Below are 17,705 nucleotides of genomic sequence, written 5' to 3'. Positions count from 1 at the left end.
TTGTATCGCCATAGCTTCGCAGACATCCCCTTCAAAAAAAAACCACCCCAACATGTGCACAGGATTCCTAAACAAAACAAATCTTGGTTGCGGTGGGTTTTCTGGGTTGTGTGGCTGTGGTCTGGTGGATCTTGTTCCTAACGTTTTGCCTGCATCTGTGGCTGGCATCTTCAGAGGTGTATCACAGAGGGAAGTCTGTTACACACTATGTCCAGTGAGTTAGGAACAAGATCCACCAGACCACGTCCACACAGCCCGGAAAACCCACCACAACCAGTTGAATCCAGCTGTGAAAGCCTTCAACAATACATAAAACAAATTTTATTCATCTGCTTTTTACACGGAAATCGTGCACAGATGAACTGCAAGCAGAGGAAACCTTAGTGGGAAACCTTCAGAGAATATCTGCTGCAGCACACAAAATGGTGGGTGCAAATGGCAAAAATGAAAGTAAGAGGTTTGGGTGGGAGAAATAAAGCATTTCTGCCTGCTTTTGTTTGCTCAGCAGGCAGGAAATGTCTTCAACTTGGGTTGGGGACAAAAAAGATCACTAGTTTAGCAATTTTGGAAAAACCCAGGTTGAGAGAAATAAAATGATTTGAAGACATTTTGGGGAAGAGACCTGTGTGAACTCTATCCCCCAAAATGATTTTTAAAACATTCTAAAGATGTTTTATTTCTGCTGTGCAGAATTCACCAAGGGAAGACAGCAGTACCTACATAAGTACTTGTGGCTAGGACAAAGCTTTGCCCTGGTTCCTCCCAGAGAGTAAAAACTACACAGCTTGTTTGCCAGTTTGTTATACTTTAGGATCTTCAGCTATTCTTCCCATGAAATGTGATAAAAGGAGCAATCCTAACCATGTCTACTCAGAAAGATATCCCATTTTATTCAATGGCGCTTGCTCCCCAGAAAGCATTGGTCTTTCTGCACAGCACAAATAAAATGTCTTGCAGATGTATTAAAAAAAAAACTGTTTTGGCTTTTTTTGTGTGTCTGCACAGCGCAGACAAAAAAAGAGTTGCCAGGGCCAGTGGGTCGTGTTGGAGGCAAAACAGATTTTATTCATGTCATTTTTACCCTGAAACTGCATGTGGATGAGCTGCTAGCAAAGGAAACCTCTGTGGGAAACCTTCACCAAATGGCTGGCAGGATGTAGAAACTCTGCAGTAGCACAAAATAGTGGGTAAGAACACCAAAAATTAAAGTGAAAGGTTTGGACAGGAAAAATAATATATTTTCTGCTCAACTGCTCTCCGCACAGCAAGCAGGAAATGACTTGACCCTGTCTTGAGGGGGAAAGGATTGCTAGTTTAACGATTTTTGAAAAACCCAGGTTGGGAGAAATAAAGTGACCTGAAAACATTTTGGGGGACAGAGCTGTGCTGAGTTCCTCCCCAAAACACTTTTTATAATGCCTTCAAGACATTATATTTATGCTGTGCAGAAAAGACCATTGTTTACACTGCACCCTGAATTTTGCAAGTTTGTGGGTTAGATTTGAACATCTCTATTTCAATTTTGCTTCTTTCTCTCTTGTATGAATCTAACCTGGTTTTTTCCTGCCACTTTCTTTCCTTGCACCTAATTTTCTGCTGCAATGCATTCATTTGTCTACATTATTTGTGCCAACAAATTAGCATTGTAAATTATATGAATCTGTATTATAAATGGCATATATTGTTTAGATAAATACCGTATCAATTATATATACATGGTATAAATATACATAGAAGAAATGATTCACTAATGCCAGCAATTAAAAAGGACAGACCAAAACCTTTAAGAAGGACAACATATAGAATTAGAAACAAAATGAAATGAAAAAGTGGTACATTTGGCCATACATTTTCTCCCTACCATAGATTTTATAGACAGGATGGACTCACGGCATAAAGGCAGAGGTGGGGTCCAACCAGTTCTCACCACTTCTCTAGAAGTGGTTACTAATTTTTTCTGAGTGCCGAGAAGGGGTTACTAAAGCAACCTCCCTTTCCAATAGGGACTGGAGGTGCGTGTGTGCGGCGGCGCCACTGTTTGAATCCCACCACCATCGGAACCTGTTATTAAAATTTTTGGATCCCACCACTGCATAAAGGGTTCCAGTTCTGGATCATAAATACATATTGGTCAACTCAGCTAGAATATAAATGGGAAACAGGGAAAGAATAAGATTCTGAACACCATTCTGTGTTCTATTGTGACATTTTGCACTTTTTGTTCAGTTCACTCATAACTTTAATCAATTGTCTGTTCTCAATAATGTTCATCTCCATAATAAAGCAGTATATGCAAAATGTGGATGTTTCATTTGGCTGAACTGAAACAAAAGATGGGTATAATAGTAAAGAGAAGGACTCTAATCTAGAGAGCCTGGCTTGATTCCCTGCTCCTCCACATGAGCAGCAAACTCTAATCTGATGAACCAGCACATGAAGCCTGCTGGGTGACTTTGGGACAGTCACATTTCTCTCAAAACTCTATCAGTTCCACCTACCCCAGGTGCCTGGTTTTTTGGGCCGTGGGGGTGAGTGGGAAGGCTGCTTGGAGCCTCCTTAAATGTGGGATATAAAAACCAATTATTCATCTTCTTAATGGTGGTGAGGGGTAGGGGAAACCTTCCTTAATGGTGGTGAGGGGTCAGGGAAAACATAACTCCTGTTCCGGAAATAATTAGGGAGGCCAGCAAAATAGTGAGAACACATAAGGCAAAACAGAAAGCATCACACTTATTTAATCTTGGGCTGTTTCTGCACGGCAATGGAAACACACCTCCACTGGCTTAAATTATGCCAGTGGAGGCTCAGGGGCTGCTTGCATGGCATTGTGCGAGCAGCCCCACAGATCCGCCACACTGGAGAAGTGGCTCTGCACAGAGCAGCCTCCAGTCCATCGCCTCCACTGACCTGCCTGTCTAGCGTCACTCTGGAGGGCTGCAGGGACCTGCCCATGCTGCCCTCCAACCTCTAGGGGTCGAAGGGCAGCATGGGCGGGTCTCTGCAGCCCTCCAGAGCAGCGCTGGACAGGCAGGTCAGTGGAGGCGACAAGAAAAGTGGCGTTTTCCTGCTGGCGCGGTTCGCACCGTGCTGGTGGGAAGACACCTCTTTTCAAAAACCTCGCTCAATGAGTGAGGTTTAAAGTGGTGGCTTCATGCCGCTTTGGGGCAGTTAGGATGGTGCTACTGCGAAGCAGCAGCACCTCCTGTGCGAACACTTCCCCAGGGACGGCTTTTTTGCCGTCCCTGGGGCGCTGTATTCCGCCCGTGTGGAAAGGTCCTTGGATTCTTCAATAAACCTTTAGTGCCAGAATATTTATTTTCTTCATTTACAGTCCACCTTTCTCACTGAGAAACAAGGTGCATTACAAAATATAGAATTCAATTCAACCAGACAGCACAAGGCATCCAATGACAATGTACTAGGACTAAGATTACAGAAATTAGGAAACAGAGTAAACTGAGAACAGTCCACAATGCCAAAAGTGAATTGCAAAGGTAGAAGACAGTGCTTCAAAGCAAAATGATTAATCAAATAAACAATTGCAAAAGCACCTCCTTAGGCTGTTCCATTATACTCCAATTTTTCCTCCTGAACATTTCTGTTTTGCACATTTTGTGGAATACTAAAAACTGTGGGTTTCTGTCAACTAAATGGGACTTCTCACCTTTGCTGCTTTTGCGAACAGGAGATACACCCCTCCCCAAGAACAGCATGAGAGAGATTGCCAGTAGTAGGCTCTTTCATTAGTATAACTTTTCTGTACACTCCAGTCCTTTGATTTAGATTTGTGATTTTATCATTGGAGATACTGAATCATCTGAATGGTTCGATCAGGTTAGGATCAGTACAGTCCAAGTTTTGACAAGGTGTTGATCTGTATTACAATTCATGTATGTTCCAGATTGTCCTGACCTGGATGGTCAAGAATAGCCTGATCTCATCAGATCTCAGCTGCTAAGCAGAGATGGCCTTGGCGAGTATTTGGATGGGAGACCACCAACAAGTACGGAGTAGCTACCCACAGGCAGCCAATGGTAAACCACCTCTAAATGTCTCTTCCTTTGAAAACCCTACAGAGACACCATAAATTGACTGTGACTTGATTGCAAAAAAAAAGTGTTCTAGCAATGTAAAATATATGTATATTCTCTTATGGCTTTCTCACAGATTTCCCTCATTTGCCAGCTCCCTTTCTTCTCTGTTGTTTGCCACTTTCCTTGGACACATGTAACATTTAGATTTCACAGTGAATGCCTAACATTTATTTATCTATAGAATTTGTATGCCATCTATCCAGAGCCCTGTCTAAGATGGATCAAGTAAAAACAAAAGTACGGCACCATTTTTTAAAAATCATATAAAAACCAATTACAAATGAGTCTTTAAAACAAATAACAGACATTGAAACAGGAACAAACAACCACTGAGCAGCCTAAAAATATCCATAAAACAGATGTCTATGGCCACTTGTGCACTTACCATTGGACTCTGTGGTTTCCCTGTGGCTCTCCGTTCTTAAAGGAGCCTCCCACTACAAAGCTTCTTCCTTTTCCTCAATTTTTTTTGCCAGTTGTTTTTTCCTCTTGTCTAAGTGTGACAGTCCAATGGGGAGGCCTCTTGCAGACTATTTTGGAGTGAGGTGTTTTTGTTCATTGAAAATACTATAGATTCCACTGGTCTATTGCATTTTCAAAAGAGCAGCAGCTTGAAGATTAGTGAAGCTGGTAGCGCTCTTGGGTTAGTGGGAGAAGGTGGGGAAAGAGCCACAAAACCTGGAGAAAGAATTATGTTTCCAGTTTAACAGTCTAGCTTTGTACAGAAAAGCAAAGTGGCAGGAAAAGTTGTGTTCTGCCATAAACCAGATGCTGCAGAGCTACTCTGACCTGCACCCTGGTGGCTTCGGAAAGTGCAAAACAAATACATGACTGAAAGTCTAGGGCAAAGGAAAGGTATGCTGGAGTCCGAGTCTGGAACAACTCTTTATTGGCTGTGCAGTGGAGAGTGGCAGGGAAGGAGGAAGGCCCTCAGTGCTGATCAACATCTTTCTGAACCAGATAGTAGCTATGTAGCACAGAGGGTGGTGTGGGCACTTCACAGCACATTGTGTGTTGGCCAGTGAAAGATAGAGACTGAATCTGGAGTCAGGGTAGGACTGCTCAACAATGTGGCAGTCATAGCCAGGCTGCCTAGTACAGCTTGCTCTTTTAAATGTGTTGGCATATTTATGAGATGACATAGATCTACATAGTTAAATAATTAATTGAATGAACTAGCTAAACCCAGTACTATTGTCTCATGCTTTTGTTAGGAGGAGTGCCCAGTAAAAACTTATTTTAAATAAATGTGGAAGTAGCATTCTTGCTTAACTGCATGCAGTTGCATTTTGATTTTGTACACTTAAATCTAAGTATACCTGTAACTGGAACATAGTCAAGTAATAAGTATACAAGTTTCTAGCAAAATTTGAGGTATAAGAATGTAATAGATATTTCCCATCAATATTCATTGACATCCTAAAATATTCACTGACATCCTAAAATTTTGGTCCTGCATATAATAAGCAAAGGGATATGTATATTTATCATTTTACTGATAAACCACAGTAGATAAATAAATAATCCACGTGCAAAATATGTATCTGCCTCATTAGAAGACATTTTTGATTTAGATGCATTTGCCTTGAATTTGATAAGAGAGATATGAGGTAAGAATTATGAGAAACTGACTTTTTAAACATCAGTAATAAAGGATTAAGTGTCCTTTTTGGCCCCTTTTTGTTCCAGACAATCTCATTAAATCTGGGAAGGGTTGGGTTCTTCAATGATGACAACACTTCACAGAGAAGGTTAAAAGCAATTGGATTTGATAGGATTTGTGCCGCTTTGGAAATGCTTTTTAGAAACCCATTAAATTTGGGTAGGATCATGTGCCCAGGCTGGACTTGGTGCTTCTTTGATCTTGCTGCTTAATCTTTCCAATTGCTGACTGAGTCGCTACATTTTTTTAAAAAAAAGTACCAGCATGGGGTGAAGAATATTCATTCTATCATTTTTTCCAGAAAAGCCACCACTCAGCATCTCTAGGGACTACACAGTCCCACTGTGACTTCATCCTTGGATTGAAGATGATTTCTATTATTATCCTCAGTGAGAAATGGGGGTTAGAGAAGTTCTGCATTTTGCATGCTTTGAAGATGAAATTCCCTCCCCCCCCTCCAGAACAGCCCCAAATGCCCTCTGAACAGACATATAACCCCCAGAAAAATTTGGGGGAATCAGAGGCTAAAATCAACGTCCACTGTCTTGTGCCCATGGAAATTCTAGATGGGATCTAAGCCCAGGTCTTCCAATATTGTCAGGGGCTTATATTTTTGTTAAATCAAATTTCTGACATGCTAAATGGATTTATTTCTAATGACGAGCCACTCGTCTCTGTTTCTCTGAAGGCCAGTTGATACACACTGGTCACGTCTGTCATGCCATTGATATTCTGTCTCCAGCTCACTGACATGTTACACCGACTCCCCCTCATATCAGCAAACTCCTGAGCGCAGCATGCAAGATCATAGGGGGGAAATTAAAATAAAGGTTAATGTCATTTTTTATGGTTGACTGGCGCTTTAAAAGACCAAGGAGGAAAAGGTAGGCTCCGAAGTCGGATATATTTATTAGGCGGCGTCCCAATCACAGCTGTCAAGGTTGAGCTCATCATCAGAGGAGGATTACAAGAGGCTGAAAAGGCAGCAGCTGCCGCCGAGGCTGCAGTGACTCATTTCTCTGGCTCAAGTTGACACCATTGAAGTTGAAAGAAAGGAAATGAGTAAGAAACCTGGAAAATGTATTGCATAATCATGGAACTCATCTGTATGAATCCATCAATTTCATAGTGAATATTAGCAAAGAAAATATTACATTAAAAATCTCTTGTAGTTTTATATATTATGAACATACCATTTACTGCCCTATCAGTGCAAATTGGGGTGGGGGGTAGTTGTGCTGTGTCTGGGGATGGCACAGTCATGATGCAGCTGCACCACCTCCTAAAAAGCTCGCTGTGTTGTAGCCATCAACCTGACAATGATGTTCTCCCACCTCTGCAAAAGTGCTGTATGCACTGCAGCACAATAAGCTGTGTCACCGTTTTTGCCGGTACTAAGTTTGCACTTATGTTTCTGGACTGAAAGGGCTCAGGAAGCCAACTAAAGGCAGTCCTGTCCCCGGGAATGATCCCTTTCACACCAGCACAAGCTCCTGAACTGGATAAGTACTACCACCATGGCTACGCTGGCACCCGGCACTGCACTGCCGTGCAGCTCCCAACAACAAAGTAAGTGCTCCTTATACCAACATAAGTGGCATTTATGCTGATGTCAGAGTTTTGCCACCACCTGAACAGTTTTGCTCTCGCCCTCTTTGGATTGCACTGGAAGTGTAGGAGATTGTATTCTACCCCCACCCCCATTTCTCCCTTTATTTTCTATGTTTTGTTCCACTTTGATTTACTTATGACTTTTTAAAGTAACCAGTGATAACATAATGTTCTTACTTCTGCTAGGGTAACCCTAAACAAATAGCCTGGGGTACATTACTTCTCTGGTTGCACTTTTTTGGGGGGAAGAATGCAGAGAGAAGTGGACCAACAACATTTTCTTCATAGGACATTGGCCGTTTACCCACTTATGAAATGGTGGACGATAGATGCAGTTTCCTTTGCTGTGGGACCATTTCAGCATGGGCTCATGGTCCCCATCGCAGCTTCTGCCCCTTGGTCGAATGAATAATGCAGCCACGCAGCAGCTACACAGGACTCCCCACTCCGCTCAGGGGCTGTCCTGATTGGCTGCTGTGCTGTTCTGGGGCGGGAACTTTTTTATTTTTCAAAAAGACAAATCCATGTCTCCAAATTCTGCCGAGGAATCCACAATATGCATCTGCGCTACAACCATTGAGCTTGCAAAGCTTGGAGGGGAGTGAGAGGAAAGCAGGTCCGCTGTCCTCTGGTAAGCCAGTATGGATTTCAGAGGCTTAACAATGAACGGGAGAAAAATGTCTGAGGAAGAAGCTGCAAAGTAATTCCCAAGGGACATTTTATTGCAAATCTTCTCTACACACACACACGCACACTGTAAATTACAAAAGTCTGCAGGGGAGCAAACGAGGGTGCATCTATAGTGGGGGGGATCTATAGTGGGGGCGGGAATGGGGCGGGTATATGAGGAAGATGGTAAATCTGCCCCTGCTACCCGGTCTCCTCAGCAAGCATGACCAAGTATGTCCATGCCCGTGAGAAGGCTGCACGAAGGCTCTGGCTCCTCCACAAGCCCCCAAGGCAGGCGAACAGGCAGAAGCCTCTTCACTCCGTCCGCCTCGGTCCCTCTCTCTTTCCGCCACCTGGTCGGCTTTGCCTCACCTCCTTCAAGATTGCTGCTGGGCAGGACACCAAAAGCGCAGGAAGGTTAGCCGCGAGTTGCACAACTTCCACACTGGGCGCCTATTAAGAACCACGAGCAGTGCCAGCTCCAGCAACTGTGGGGAGATGGGGACTTATTCCTGCCTGGCCGGTTTGAAGGTTGGCTGCTCACGCATCCGCCCCCTCCCACTGCTTCCTTATTGGGCAAAAGGCTCATGTCGCTACCAGGGGCAGGAATCTCAATCCCGGAGTCACCCCTGGACTTTCCCACTGCCCTGCGCTCTGCGCCGGGTTTTCAAAAAAGTGCACTTTCATCCAGGATCGGAAAAGCCGTGCGGTGAGGGGGAAGGAGAGCAGCAGATTTTGGGTGGCTGTGTTGCTGCCACAAATGCAGTGAGGAGTGCGGCTGGACCCCGCATTACTTGCAAGTAGCACGCATTGAAAGGTGAGTGGGGAAATGGCCATTGTCACTTTAGTAAAAAGTTTCCTTAAAGAAAAGCTACTTACAACTTTACATTATTCCAACAATTTTAAGTGTTCTGGACAACATAACCATTATTGGTAATTTGGAGAGGATCTGCTTGACCACAAAAGATTATGATCTTGGAGCAGAAAAATACTTCAGACGAGCAGTATTTTTAAAAAATGTTACTATTAATACAATTATTGTCTGCCTTTTCTGAAAGTGAGTTTTTAGATTCTGGATATTTGAGTATTGTAAAACACAATTTCTTCTGGGACTACAAAATTTTGTTAGAATTTTTTTTCTGCTCACTAATTCACTGGAATTTGACTTGGGGTAGAAATATACCCCACAATTCAAATACTTCATGGGGGGGTTTTTTGTCTCTGCTGTTCACAAAAGACTAATTAAGATTGGCAAAGGCTGGAGAATCCCACATATTGAAGGGAAAAAATGGCTTACTGCTTTTAAATAGCAAAAAAGTTAGTAAAGGAAAATGTAAGCCCTGTTACACCTTGACAGAGGATTGGTTCCATTTGAGGCAGCCTGATTCATCATGGGGCTGGTCTTGTCATCCTTTGTAGTCAACTGCTGTCTCACCTTGTACACAGCCAGCTGTACATGAAGAAAGAAGCCCAGGTGCTCTCTCCAATACCCTCTGCATGGCTGCAAGGGATTCTGGAGCTTGCTGTTTCTTCAACCTAGGAGGTATTAAACTAGACTAGCACCAAAAAAAAAATGTAAGACTTATGTTTCTAATGTTCTGCCAACAAAACCAATGTAAGAAGGCTCAAAATTAATTAGTACAAAATGTATTAGATTTCTCTCTATATATTAAAATATATATAGTCTTAGGAAATCATGTAATTTACTAAGTCTGCATGTGTGCATACATAGGTACATATAAATATATATATAGAGAGAGAGCTGATGCATAAAAAGTATTGATTTGTTTAAGTTTTTAGATGCTTGCCTTTGTAATAAATTGGTGGTCCGTGATTTGAAGCGATGAAACAACCAGTTCAAAGCATGCTGGTCTGCAAGGCAGCCAGTGCTTTTTGATTATTGCCATCTGGGCCTTGCTAGTTTTGAATTTTAATAATACACAGTAATTGGCTCACATTGCAAACGTGTTATTTGTGGGGGGAAATCCTGCTCCACTTCACTTGTAAACATTTCAGTAAGGTTGAATGGGGTAGGTGAGCTTTCTGAGGATTCCGTTTTATCATCAGCATTCTTATTAGGATTAGTGCATTTTTTAAAATACACCCAGGAAGAAGGAAAGTCAATAATAAAAGAGGGAAACAACCATCACATGAATGTAATAAAAATGGCAGACAGCCAGGAAATTTTATTTTTAAATGATATTGCTTTCCTGCAGAACCTCTCTCTTCCCACCCAGGTATATTTTGGAGTCATGCTAAAACACTATGAAACTTTCCAAATGAACCTCAAAATGGATCTAAGTAATTCTAAGGGTCGGTGAATGCATTCATTAGCTGATGCAGCATTTGATGTGGAAGGAGCTAGGTTTTTTTTAATCAACAAAGCAGGATCTGTTGGGTGATTCCCCTCCTTACCACCATTATTAAAGTTTTATTAATTTCTTGTGTGGGCTCTGTTTCCTTACATAAAGGCCTGCCCAGTCTGGGACCCACATACTTGCAAAGCTGCATCTGTGTGCATATTTCTGTCCTTTAACTTCAGTTAGACCCCCAATTTTTGTTGACACTCCCACCTGTGTGCCAAACTTGGCTTACTCATTCCTTCCAAGGGATGGCTCTCATAATTTGCAATAGTCTCTGAGGAATGTTCCTTTCCGCCATGCTTTTCTCAAGACTTGCAAATCAGTTCTTTTTCAGAAAGACCTGGGGAATTAGGTGGCTGTGCTCTTTGTATTACTGCATTGTTGCTGAATTAGCTTTGCTTTATCATTAGCTTTGCTTGTATTTTTTAATCTCATATATGTGTGTATTTTCATTTGGTAAATATAATTTTAATTTTTCTTTGGGTAAGCCAACTTTGATTTTTTTAAAAAGGCATTTTCTTTTTAAAAAAGTTTTAAAAGCTCTGAATCATTAAGGATAGTTGTGAAGATGTCCTCCAACACCACCCCCATACATATATTATGCCTTACAAAGCAAAGTTAGAGAAGGACAAATCAGCTTCTTTTGGTAAATACCAGCTTTGTTGTGACCTCAGTTTGGTTCAGAGATATGATGCACTGGAAGTTTACCCATTTACCTTGTACCTTTTTTCTACTTCTGACTGCCCGCTGACAATTAGAAGGGGGGGGGGCAGACCTTAAGTTTATGAAAATGATTCAATTAAAAAATTAAAACCCTTTTATGCCACTAATGGTTCAAGTGACTCTAAACTGGGGAATACTAGAGACTCTACCATGATTGAAAAGCCCTGGATCATTACTGACAAAGGATTTTGCCATGTTTTGAACACTTTTAACATCTTACCAAGGTTATGCAATACCCACAGAGTTTTCCTACCAATTTGATCAGATAGCCTGACAATACAATTCAGACTATTGAAATGTCATTCCAAAATCCTTAGCTCCATTCTAATACTGCTTTCAACGTACTTTATCCACTCCTGGAGACCTCCCTGAATTGTTATTTGAAAATGTTACTCAGATTCCTCCCCATCCAATCTCGCCCCCATGCTTTTCAACATTTATGTAAAACCACTGGGAGGTGTTATTTAGAAATTCAGGCTGAGTTGCCACCAATACACAGATAACACTCAAATCTATTTCTCACTACCAGCAGATCCCAATGAAGTTGTGAAAACTGAGAACAAGTATCTAGAGGCAGTTTTGGAATGGATGTGGGTTAAAAAGTCTAAAAAACTGAATCCCAGCAAAACGAGGTGTTAGAGGTGGGGAAGATTTGATACAGGAAATGGGATATCTCCTATTCCAGATGGGGCTGCATTTTCTCTAAAGGAGGGGAATTTAACCTACCCATACACACTGGCAATAGTCCCTCTAACACCAATAGGGAACTGCAGGGAAGCTCCTTACCTCTGCACAGGATTGAACCTGTGGGAGCCCCCCCCCCCCTGCTGGCAGCTGCCTGAACTGAGCAGCACCAATACAGTGTCTGCATGGCCACATGTCTTACAGGGAACGTTGCACACTGGTCATCTTTGGAGGTCCTCCTTTGAGAGTTTGCCACACAAGTAGCACCCTGAAACAGGGCCTTCTTGATCATGGTGCCAAAACTTTGAGACTCCTTCCCAGAGGAGATTCTGCCTCCCTTTATTATTCTCTTCCACCAGTGGGTGAAGATTTTTTGTTTTGTTTGGCATACCCCCAATAGAGGTTACTCTCCTTCCTCCCTGGTTTGGTGCTATGTGTATTTATATGTCTTTTAATTATTATTTGATATGTACTTTATCTTAAACATTGTTTTAATGTTGAAATGTTCTAATGTTTTGATGTTTACTGCTTTGGGAATCCTATTTGGATGGAATAGCAGGCTAGAAATATTTTAAATAAATAAATCTCAAGGCAAGAACACTTGCATATCGGCATAGGTAATTAGACTTTTACTGGACCAGCAGAGCTAAGCTGCCGTTTGTAATTTCATGTATACCCCACCTTTTCCCTGCAAAGGGGATCCACGGTGGTTTACATAATTCTCCTCTCCTCCATTTTATCCTCACAACAACCTGTGGGGTAAATTAGGCTCTTAGAATCTGACTGGCCCAGGGTCACCTAGTTAGCTTCCATGATAATGTGAGCATTCAAACCTGAATCTCCCAGGATTCTACTCCACTACTCTCTTAGGGCGTTTCCCCCCCCACTCTGGGATCCCCCTATGCGTAGCGCTGCTCTCAAGCACAGCATCCCAGTGCAAATCGAGGCGTCCCCACGACCCCGCGCTCTGTGCGGGGTCATCAAAAGGTGCTGTTTTCTCCAGTGCCAGGGATGCAGCTGGCGTATTGCTTGACAGCCTGGCAGCGTCAAGAACACACTGTAGCCACCCTAATGGGTGGGGAGTGCCGGGGGACCCCGCACTACTTGAGGAGAGTAGCGCAGGGCTTCAGGTAATTGGGGAAAGGCCCTTACTTTCTCCCCTTCAACAATTACCTCCCCTTCTTTAGCACAGTACAGTGCAAAATGTTTGTTGATACTTACTCGTTTCTTAATGTGGACATTCTACTCTAGGTTTGATATTACTGTGACAGTTGGGATTTTGTTAGTCATCCAGATTAGACACATACACCATTCCCCTCAAACTGTTTTAAGATTTTACTCTGTCCAGATTCCAGACTTGTAAAGAAGTTTCACTGCTTTGTCAGGAACATCCTTTCCAGCCATTTATGGGATCACCACCATCCAGATTGGGGGTGCTCCATTAAATCAGTTCAGAAACACATACTAGCAATTCTTTTAACATAGGACTGAGAGGTGGCAGAAGGAAAGGGTATTCCTGATGCTCAGGAAATTTTAGTGCAAATTTACAGCAAATTGAAAAGTGGGTCAAATTTACAGTGCAAGCTACGCAGAACACTCATCTTCCAGGATACTCATCAGACAGGATAACAAAAAGTACATGTCACTGCTCATCTGAAAAAGCCTGGGTAGCAGTTTACCTAGGACTATATTTAAACAGCTGTTATCTTACTGTAGTTAGAACAAAGCATAAATATTAACATATCAATAAAACAAACTGCACTGAGATGTAGAATAAGTTTAGAAGGATTATCTGACCCAGGATACAGTGCAGGAAAAAACACACACACCATTTTTAATATTTTGTCTGGTCCCAGCTATTAGCAGGGTAACAATTTCTTTAAATGATTACATAGATACGCATATATTTGTTCCTTGCACAGCAAAGTCATTGGAGGTGAATTTGTTATCCACCCCATTCAGGGCATAGATGTAACCAAAAACCCATTTGTGACAGATTCAGTGTTTTACACCCTGTGATGCCACCATGTGGGAGGTCAGCATCTTGTCTGCTTTCAAGACATCACCCTATTTCATCGTAACAAATAGACTGCAAACCCTAATGAATGCATTGATTCATCTTCCTCTAACAGATTTACCCTGAGATAATAGATCTAGTTCTCTGTTAGCTTTAAAAGGCAGCATCCGGACTAAGCCTTCTAACAGCTTAATCAATCATGGATGTTTTCAGCTTCCACTATTTGGCTAGCCCCATTCTTAACTTAAATCTTTCCAATGTATATATGTGACAGCGTGCAACCAATTCATCAGCCAACTCTAGTCCATATTTCGCATTTAAAATAACATTCCAATTGGCTCTAAATAAGCTCAATTCAAATAAAATCATGTAAACGGAATTGTGCATTTGCTATGATAGTTCAGAATTGAGATAATACACTTGAGAGATATGTGGAGCCATTCACTGTACACCTACTTGGAAGTATGACCCTTTAAATCCAATATAAGCCTCTCTCATATATAAGTGTCATTTAACACTCAATGTGTGTGAACAGATTAAGATTTATTTCATGATACATTATCTTCCTTGCTAGCCCTCTTTTTTTGTATATAAATGCAAACATACCTGAAAGGGGCTGTGGCTCAGTGGTGGAGCAGGTTCAATCCCTGGCATCTCCAGTTAAAAGGATCAGGTGTTGGTGATATTGTTACCGCCACAGGAAAATAAAAAAAAATATTTTCCTGAGTCAGGTTGCCTGGCTACACTATATCCATGCCCAGACCCGGAGACTTGTGTGGTTCAGAAACCTCCACAAGGTTCACAGAGAATGCTTAGGTATGCTTGTGCCAATTACATATGGTTTCCCTCTTGTTCATGCCTTTCTAGGATGTAATAAAAGCCTCTTTAGTTGAATTTATGATGTGCCTGCAGTTTAGGATTTTAGTTTAACATGGTTCTTCAGTTAGTTTAAGGTTTTGTTATTGTTAATTTAGGAAGGCCTTGCCTATAAGTATGTGTGTTTATCCCTTAAGGTTTCCCTAACGTTTAAGTTTAGAAATGTTATTTTTGAAATTTGTGTCTGATGACCAAAGCAGTGGCCAGAAAAGGTTTGATATTAAGGGACAAGAACGTTGGCTCTGGAATGCAGCTTAGACCAACACCCAGCCGACTCCTTAACAAAGACAAAGACCCTCTTTGGACTTGCAGATCGAATCTGTTGCCAGCACCCAGAGGTCCCCAGCCGTTGGAAGACGTGCAGGGACCACCATTGAACAGTTTGAACTTTTCTTTGTTGCAGTGATGGGGAGTGGGAGCCCCAGGGCATTGCTAAAGGAAACAACCATCTAATAAAGGACTCAACTGGGTGCGGTAGCCAGCCCACCTGAAGTTCATGAATGGGCCTTATCTGCTTTCCATTCAGCACACTTGCGAGATCTCGCGGGAAGACGGCTGACAGCGGGATTTGGTAATCCCATTCAAAGGTGTAACTGTATCTTGCTTTTGTCTTGTTTGTTTTGATTGGTGTTTTGGTAAGGGACTTGCCCCCTCACCTCCCACTTTCCTGCCCCTTTTGAAGTTTGGGAATAAAAGTTCTTGCACTGCGTTGCAAGGGCGCGATTCTCCTGACCGAGCTGTGACCATCACTTGCAAATAAAATCCTTTTGCTTTGAAGAACGTCGGCTTCCTGCGCCTCATTAAGTTGCTGAGCTGAAATCACTTATTGTTACCTGGCAAACAGCGGTAACAATATGAGAGATCTCAGTATGAGACTACAGAAAGCTGTTGCCAGTTTGAGTTGACATAACTGACCTTAATGAACTGATGGCCCATCTTATTCAATATAAAACAGCTTCATGTTTCCATGTGTTCAACCAAGACATTATTCTTTTCCTAGTATCCTGTTTTCCATGCTGTTTCCTAGTATTTTCCTAGTATCCTGTTTCCCATGCTGTTTCCTCTTTCTCTCATCCAGGCAAGGTGTCTCCAACGATCCTACTTGCAGAGCTGAGAACTCTCTCTCTCTCTCTCTCTCTCTCTCTCTCTCTCTCTCTCTGTGTGTGTGTGTGTGTGTGTGTGTGTGTGAGAGAGAGAGAGAGAGAGAGAGAGAGAGAGAGAGAGAGAGAGATATTCCTGACCCTACAAAGGAAAGAGGGAAGGAGAAGGAACCATCCAGATTCTCAGCTCTTCCAGGCTATGAGACTGGTTTGTGCCAGGATGAAATTTGAGCAGGCTGGGAGCCACCTTCTCCAGGCTGGGCAAAACTCACCAAATTGAATACAACTGGAGTGAGAAATGCCTAGGCAATTGGGAGAAACAAAGAAAAACAAAGTGCCTATTGCTTCAGTTTGGAAGCTACCAAACAGGAAAAAAACTACTTGGATTTTTCAGGGAGGGGGGATATTTTTCATAATTCCAAAGAATCCCAGATTTATATAACCCTTCCAGAAAATCAAGTTGACAATTTTTGTGCATATTCTCAGCTCAGGTTTTCTGGAATGCATAGCGCTACTAACCTGCATACCACACCAGTTTTTGGTTAGGAGTGGGGAATGTCATTGAACAGTATCAAGCAACCTGTCATAGACATAGCCCAGTGACTCTGACTCCAAAGGCCTCAAAAGAAGAGACTAAGGAGGACCAGAGGATCAGGGATGTGCCTGCTGATAATATTCCAGCAGAGCCAGAGGCTGCCCCCCTCCACCAGAGCCTACAATGGAGACGTCACCACCATCTCCTGAAATAATCACAAGGCTTCTGCTGGGCAAGATGTGAACCCAGATCCATGCCTTTCCCCTCCCAAAAGGATGCTGTCACTTTGCAGGAATGACAGAGGGAGAAGGTCCAGGCCAAGGTGGCCAAAGGAGGCAAAACACTTGACTGGCTACATGCCATCTCATTACAGAACCAGGCAGTGAGAATTATTCACAGGATGCTGGCCAAAGCACAAACTGATTTCTGTAGTCAGGGGATCAGTTGTAATTCTGAAAGATTACCAAGCCTATCCCAGAGCTTGGTCACATTACTGGAAAAATCTAAACTTTGCCACCCAGACAGCTAAGGGCATGTAAGGGATGTTTGTACAGTGGCTAACTAGGAGGACTGTAACCACTAAACTCTAGAGAGGTCCATAAGTAAAACCTACCTCTGAGTGATAGGTATAATTATCTAACAGCTATAGGAGACCTGGTATAGTAAAATTATAAACAACTTCATGATTGTCGAAGGCTTTCACGGCCAGATTCAACTGGTTCTGGTGGGTTTTTCAGGCTGTGTGGCCATGGCCAGACCACAGCCACACAGCCCAGAAAACCTACCAGAACCAACTTCATACGAGAAAGGACCAAGCAAAATACAAGATCTACGAATGCCTTAAAGAACGTTTTCACACTGTTGCTGCTACTATAGTTCTCTTGAGATCCAGGCACTCTGGAGCTGGAACATAAGAAGAGTTCACCTGGATCAGATCAATGGTGCATTCTGTTTCATGTATTGATCAACCACTTGCTCTGTAGGATCAAAAACAGGTCGCAGAGACCAGACCTTTCCCTGATGCTGCCTTCTAGCATTTGCATTCAAATGTTTACTTGCTCTTGAAGTGCAGCTTCAATTTAGTCACCCTGGATGTTAGCCCATTTTACCATTAATCAGTCTAATCTCTTTTTAAGCCACCCAACATAATCTATATACCGGTATATAAAAAGTTAACCATCCGTTTGTTGGTGACTCCCTAACGCCGAAACGGCTGGATGGATCACCCCCACATTTTCACATGACGTCCCACCCTGTTGCGGGCAGGTAATCGGACCTTCAAATCACCAAAAGTCCATACCTGAGCCAGGTAAAATGTCTTTTTTCTGGCACACCAGGCCATGAAGCTGGCTATGTTTAACTGTCACCCT

Source organism: Sphaerodactylus townsendi, linkage group LG02, assembly GCF_021028975.2.
Source record: "Sphaerodactylus townsendi isolate TG3544 linkage group LG02, MPM_Stown_v2.3, whole genome shotgun sequence".
NCBI classification, from domain to species: domain Eukaryota; kingdom Metazoa; phylum Chordata; class Lepidosauria; order Squamata; family Sphaerodactylidae; genus Sphaerodactylus; species Sphaerodactylus townsendi.
Note: the sequence above shows the minus strand (reverse complement) of the source record.